This window comes from Prionailurus bengalensis, chromosome F2 (genome assembly GCF_016509475.1).
Source record: "Prionailurus bengalensis isolate Pbe53 chromosome F2, Fcat_Pben_1.1_paternal_pri, whole genome shotgun sequence".
NCBI classification, from domain to species: domain Eukaryota; kingdom Metazoa; phylum Chordata; class Mammalia; order Carnivora; family Felidae; genus Prionailurus; species Prionailurus bengalensis.
Window position 1 is genome coordinate 54,728,369 of NC_057353.1, and position 7,401 is coordinate 54,735,769.

A 7,401-nucleotide genomic window follows, 5' to 3' on the forward strand; every position below is an offset into this window, starting at 1 on the left:
TTTTTTTTAAGCCTATTTTGATATGTAAACTGAATACCTGTGTTCAGTTTGGGTATAATATGGTCCCGAAAGAAGTTGTATTGTTAAATACATATGATAAACACTTCATGGTAACAAACTGGCTCTTTTAGCTTTGAAATTTATAGTTTCTGTTTTTGTTTGAATTTTGATTAAGAATTACCAGTTCTAGGAGCTTATTAGTAAAAGTAAAAAAGAAATATGGATAGTCATATATAGAATTAGTAAAGTGCTACCCATTATTTGAATTATGCATTTCATGTATTGAGGTACTAAGTAATGTGCAGACATGTGAAACTTTGTGTGTGTGTGTGTACACACACACACACTATATATATGTATACAAACTGTGTGTGTGAATATATATATATATATATATATATATATGGTTTCCACTTATTTTCCTCTTATTAAGCTGTAGCTAGGGATATCTTCTAGTTGACTCTTGGCTCTTTTTTAGTAGCATAATTTAACTGAGTCAACATTTGAGAACTTAAAATTCAGCATTTAAATTCCTCAGTTTTGACCTGCACTTGCCTCTGGCCAGTATGGTGACTATTCTCAGTTGAAGATTGGTGGTTGGGAAGAAGGTGGTAGCTATAGAAACTGGTATCTGGATCAAGCATCCAACACCACTCTATATGCTACCAGTATAGTGCAAATCTAACCATGGCCAGTGTTCCAAAAAGCCTAAGTTTTGTCATTAATGATGTAAGTACTAAGGGATGGTCTGGGCCTGATATATATAACACACATCTTGTTTAATCCTGTGTAGTTCAGCTTTAAGATAACCTACTGCAACTATTTTCACAGTCTTTAGCCCCTTGTTTAAAAGAAATCTTTCATAAGGTGTGTAAGAAAATTAAGTTACTGTGGTGAGTAGTTTCAGCTGAAACCACATTGAGGGGTGGGGGTTTGCTTCCGGGAAGAAGTTTCTCCCCTCCAGTGAATTGGAGTGCTGAAGAAGATGGTGGGTCCATGAAGAGCTTATTTCAGTAGTGAATAACTTAGTAAACTTGTGTTTACCATTTACAAAGATCTTTAAAATTTGAGGTCCTCTCTCCTAATAACAAGGAGCCTTTTTTTTTCTTCATGTAATTTACTTCACTTTAACCAAAGTTGTTCCAAGGTTATAGGATCAACCTGTGATTCCTTTTGTATTCAGCTGTTTTTCACTTTGCTTCCCACCTCTTATCTGCCATGCCCCTTAGTCATGACCATTGGGCATGCTCAGTAAGTAACTGAGGTAAGTTTTGAGAGTAGTAAGATGCTTTTCTTTCTTTCTTTTTTTTTAAAAAATGTTTATTTATTTTTGAGAGAGAGTGCGTGAGCAGGGGAGGGGCAGAGAGAGAGAAGGAGACAATCCAAAGCAGGCTCCAGGCTCTGAGTCGCCAGCACAGACCCCAACTCCGGGCCTGAACCCCGAGCTGTCAGGTCATGACTGAGCCGAAGTCAGACGTTTAACTGAGCCAACCAGGCACCCCAGAGAGTAATAAGATTCTTTTCACCAAAACTCTTGGTTTTCTAGAGGTGGAAACAGACCCTATTCTAGGAACACACTTTCCTACACACACCTGGCCCCCCAACACACACCTTCCTACCCTGACTACCTGCTACTGACCTTGCTAATCCACCAGCAGGATCTTTTGCATAGAAACTTTCACTAGAGGGTTGCCTGGTTAAGCATCCAAATCTTGATTTTGGCTCAGGTCATGAATTCACAGTTCGTGAGTTTGAGCTTCATATCATAGTTTGGGGCTTGCTTGGAATTCTCTCCTCTCGCTGCCCCTCCCCTGCTTGCTCACTCTCTCTCTCTCTCTCAAAATAAATTAAAAAAAAAAAAAAGAAAAAAACTTTCACCAGAAGTCTGTGGCCAACCAGTCTGTGGCCTTCCTTCCAGGAACTTCCATGGATGTTAATGATTTGCTATGTATCGATCTGATTGCACCAATTGTGAGAGCTCAGAATTCTGAGTTGTAGCAATGGTGCAGTATTAAAAAAATTGCCTGAGTTTGCAAATCATTTAAATGGAGATGGTGGTTTTAAGTACTGAGACTATAAGTGTTCATTATAGTGCCTGGCTCATACATAAACCCTCAGCAAGTGGTAGTTGTGAGGCCCTGTACACTTTCCACATTTTGCTGTGCTCTATTGGCAGCCCCCTTCCTGTGGACAGTGGGAGTTCACTGATTTTGCCATATTACTTTTAATACATCTTTATGGTGAACTACAAGTTTAATTACAAAAGGGAAAGCTTTATGTGTTCAGAACTGAGAATCTAATTATATCAATGACTTCTCACAATCCAGTGAGGTAGACATTACCCCATCTCACATATGAAGAAACCAGGCAGTTGCATGTTTGAATAACAGGAAAATAGCAAGCTTTGAGAGCAGATGACCTTAGTGGTTAATCAGCATTCTTGTGGACTATGATTTTTAAGGCCTCTTTGCTGGAAATTACCACCTGACAAAGTTTGCCATCAGATTTTCCTTTCTAGTTCTCAATGAAAATGATGTTACAAATTATAATAGATAACACCTATTTTTGTTTCCTAAGAACTTCTTTAATAAGGAAATTAGCTTGGCTTTTATTTTCATATAAATAACTGTAGTTGAGTGCCAATGCCATTATGACTGTATTCCCAGTTTACTTGGGTCAGATATTATATAATCAAGGCAAAATGAAATATGGTTTATATTCATGCAGTTGTAAAACTATGACTATTAGGTCACTTGATTGGGTCATTATTTTTTTTTAATTTCTTTAACGTTTATTTATTTTTAAGAGAGTGTGAGTGGGGGAGGGGCAGAGAGAGAGGGAGACACAGAATCCGAAGCAGACTCCAGGCTCTGAACTGTCAGCACAGAGCCTGATGTGGGGCTCAAACTCACGAACCGTGAGATCATGACCTGAGCTGAAGTCGGATGCTTAACGAACTGAGTCACCCAGGCACCCCAATTGGGTCATTATTCTAATGATGCCAAGGTCACAGTTCTTGTGCATGTGTAGGTCAGTGCTGTACCCAGAGACCTTCCTGCTACAAAATGTGTCTATGACCTTGTCCAGTTATGTTCTTAACATGTGTCTTTAGGATCTGGTTGAGAGTGTAAATGGCACAGAAAAAATCATTTCTGTGCATAAGAAATTCAAAGGACATACTCTAAGTTGGTGGTATGCTGAGAGAGATCATTATGGTTTCTTATTCTTATGTCAGTTTGGCTCATTATAAGATAACTTTTGCCCCAAACCAGTTTTATTTGTTAAAATAGTCCTTCATTTACACATCAAGGCGGTTTCCAAATGTGTTGATTATTCCTAAATAAAATCAGTGCTTACCTATTTTATGGGGACAATGTCATCATCATTAGATATATTGGCCTGTGAAACAAATTTTTAATTTTTTTTGACTATTTTTTGTAATGGTAAATGAAGTAAGATGTGCATAAGGGTATAGATATATTTAACTTGTTTCATTTAAGTTTAAAGCACATAAAAATACAGATGTTTTTTATTTCTTTTTGAAGCTTCACAGTGCACCTGAACCTCATAATTGCCTATCTTGATTAGAAGGAACCCTTATGGAGTAAGATAAGTACACGGGTGAGGGGTGCCTGGGTGGCTCAGTTGGTTAAGCTTCCAACTCTTTATTTTGGCTTAGGTTATGATCTCACAGTTTGTGGGATCGAGCCTCATGTCAGGTTCTGCACTGATAGCACAGAGCCTGCTTGTGATTCTCCCTCCCTCTCTCTCTGCCCCTCTTCTGCTTGCGTGCGTGCACTCTCTCTCTCAAAATAAATAATAAGTACATGGATGATCATTTTTAAAATTTTTTTCTGTATATTACTTTCAGTGGGAGATGTGAACATTATTAAGACTGCTTTCGTTGTTCATTTTCTCTATATAAACCAATAAGCCAGAAATAATGTGCTGGTTCAGAAGAATTAAAGGTCAGTTTAAAATGCCAGTACCTATTGTTTACTGTAGAAAGTAAGGCTGGAAAACCATTTCAAACACTGTGAGCTATTTGATTGTGAGGAAGGGGAAGGAGGGCTTTACCACACCATCAAATTGGAGAAATATTGCAGTTGTTAATAGTTCTCATACTCCAGTTCATTACAGTTCTACTCGGGCAAAATTTTTCAAAGTTATTCAAAATTACTTTGACCAAAAATGACAGCTTCCGGGAATGAAAGTAAAACTATCCCTGAAGGCCGATCAGAAGATCACCATGGGGAGGAACTCTAGGGCAGTGAGGAGCAGGAGGCAGGATGCCTGCCTCTAAAACCATTCACAAGGGGGCTGGCTGTGGGCTTTACAGCCAGAATCATTCTGCATCATCATGGTCCCAAATGTTTTTATGGCCTCGGTACTGAAAATGAGAGATCCTCTTCACAGTTAAACCAATAGATCACTGGCAAACATGTATGAGAAAAGATTAGAAAACATCTCCATGAGTCCTAGCTTCAGCAAGCACAACACAAAAGAATAAAAGGCATCCAAATTGGCAAGGAGGAAATTAAACTTTTACTTTTCACAGAGGACATGATACTCTGTATGGAAAATCTAAAAGATTGCTAGAACTGATTCAGGAATTCAGTAAAGTCACAGGATATAAAATCAATGCACAGAAATCGGTTGCATTTCTACATACCAATAAGAAGCAATAGAAAGAGAAATCAAAGAATCAGTCCCATTTACAATTGTACCAAAACCCACAAAATACCTAGGAATAAACCTAACCAAAGAGGTGAAAAACCTATACACTGAAAACTGTAGGGAGCTTGTGAAAAATTGAAGAAGACACAAAAAAAATGGAAAAGTATTCCATGCTCATGGATTGGAAGAACAAATATTGTTAAAACGTCAATAATACCCAAAGCAATCTACATATCCAATGCAATCCCTATCAAAATAACACCAGCATTCTTCACAGAGCTAGAACAAACAAACCTAAAATCTGTATGGAACAAGAAAAGACCCCAACAGCCAAAGAAATCTTGAAAAAGAAAACCAAAGCAGGAGGCATCACAATCCCGGACTTCAAGATGTATTACAAAGCTGTAATCATCAAGACAGTATGGTACTGGCACAAAAACAGACACTTGGATCAATGGAACAGAATAGAGAACCCAGAAATGGACCCACAAATGTATGGCCAACTAAACTTCGACAAAGCAGGAAAGAATATCCAATGGAATAAAGACAGTCTCTTCAGCAAATAGTGTTGGGAAAACTGGACCGCGACATGCAGAAGAATGAACCTGGACCACTTTCTTACACCATACACAAAAATAAACTCAAAATGGATGAAAGACCTCAATGTAAGACAGGAAGCCATCAAAATCCTAGATGAGAGAGCAGGCAAAAATATATTTAACCTCAGCCGCAGCAACTTCTTATGTAACATATCTCTGGGGGCAAGGGAAACAAAAGCAAAAAACTATTTGGACCTCATCAAAATAAAAAGCTTCTGTACATCAAAGGAAACAATCAGCAGAACTAAAAGGCAACCAATGGAATGGGAGAAGATATTTGCAGATGACATATCGGATAAAGGATTAGTATCTAAAATCTATAAAGAACTTCTCAAACTCAACACCCAAAAAACAAAGAATCCAGTGAAGAAATGGGCAAAAGACATGAATAGACACTTCTCCAAAGAAGACATCCAGATGGCTAACAGACACATGAAAAAATGCTCAACATCATTCATCATCAGAGGAATACAAATCAAAACCACAATGAGATACCACCTCACACCAGTCAGAATGGTTAAAATTAACAACTCAGGCAACAACAGATGTGCTGGTGAGGATGTAGAGAAAGAAGATCTCTTTTGCACTGCTGGTGGGAATGCAAACTTGTGCAGCCACTCTGGAAAAAAGTATGGAGTTTCCTCAAAAAGTTAAAAATAGACCTACCCTACCACCCAGCAATTGCACTACTAGCTATTTATCCAAAGGATACAGGTGTGCTGTTCCAAAGGAGCACATGCACCCCAATGTTTATAGCAGTGCTATTGACAATAGCCAAAGTATGGAAAGAGCCCAAATGTCCATCGATGGATGAATGGATAAAGAAGATGTGGTATATATATACAATGGAGTATTTCTCAGTAGTCAAAAAGAATGAAATCTTGCCATTTGCAACAAGATAAAAAGGTAAATATCATATGACTTTACTCATATGAGGACTTTAAGATACAAAACAGATAAACATAAGGGAAGCAAAAATAATATAAAAACAGGGAGGGGGACAAAACGTAAGAGACTCTTAAATATAGAGAACAAACTGAGGGTTGCTAGAGGGGTTGTGGGTAAGGGCCATTGAGGAAGGCACTTGTTGGGATCAGCATTGGGTGTTATACATAGGGGATGAATGACTGGAATTTACTCCTGAAATCATTATTGCACTATATGCTAACTTGGATGTAAGTAAGTAAGTAAGTAAATAAATAAATAAATAAATATTTAAAAAAGGAAGGAAGAAAGAAAGAAAACATCTCCAAGAAGCCTTCATTTGTTTAGGACAGGAGAGGACAGAGCCTTTTAGTATTACTCAGAATACTAGTGCAGGGAACTGAGAGGTATCTCACAGGGGCTCTTACATGAACTGGCTGGTATTTAGTGAACTGGTTTTCTAGCTGTTCTCAGAGGTGATACTGAGACCACTGCAGGAGAGGAGAGGGAGGCAAATGGCAGGGCTCCGGGCTGGGTGTCCTGTGCCCCAACACAAAAAGAGCTACACCTTTTGGGGTGCCTGGGTGGCTTGGTTAAGCATCCAATTTTGGCTCAGGTCATGATCTCATGGTTCATGGGTTCAAGCCCCACCTTGGGTTCTGCACTGACAGTGTAGAGCCTGCTTAGGATTCTCTCTCTCTCTCTCTCTCTCTCTCTCTCTCTCTCTCTCTCTCCCCCACTCTTGCTGCTCTCTCTCTCAAAATAAATAAACTTAAAAAAAAAAGAGAGATACACCTTTTACAAAACTTAAACATTACTGAAGTATTCACAACTTTTAATACCAACTTTTCGGAGTAGCATTTAAGTCTTTTTGAGATTTTAAGAATTATTTGGAATTATTGTTGTAACCATTAGTTATAGCCATTGTGACTGTAAGAGAATCAGCAGTCACAGCACAGTGTGTCTTCCAGAGATTTAAAAATATTACCTGATATACTATGGTTTTACTGTATGTGGACTTTCTAATTGTTTTTGTTTGGAACAACTGAGAGTTTGACATACTTTCAAGATTTGATTGTTAATTTCCTAGGTTATTCCTTCATTGTGTACACTTTGCCTGGTAAGATTGGGAATAAATGAATTTTGTAGAGTACACAAGTAGTAGAAAAAGAAGTGCTCACTGAGCCAAAATGGAAATTAG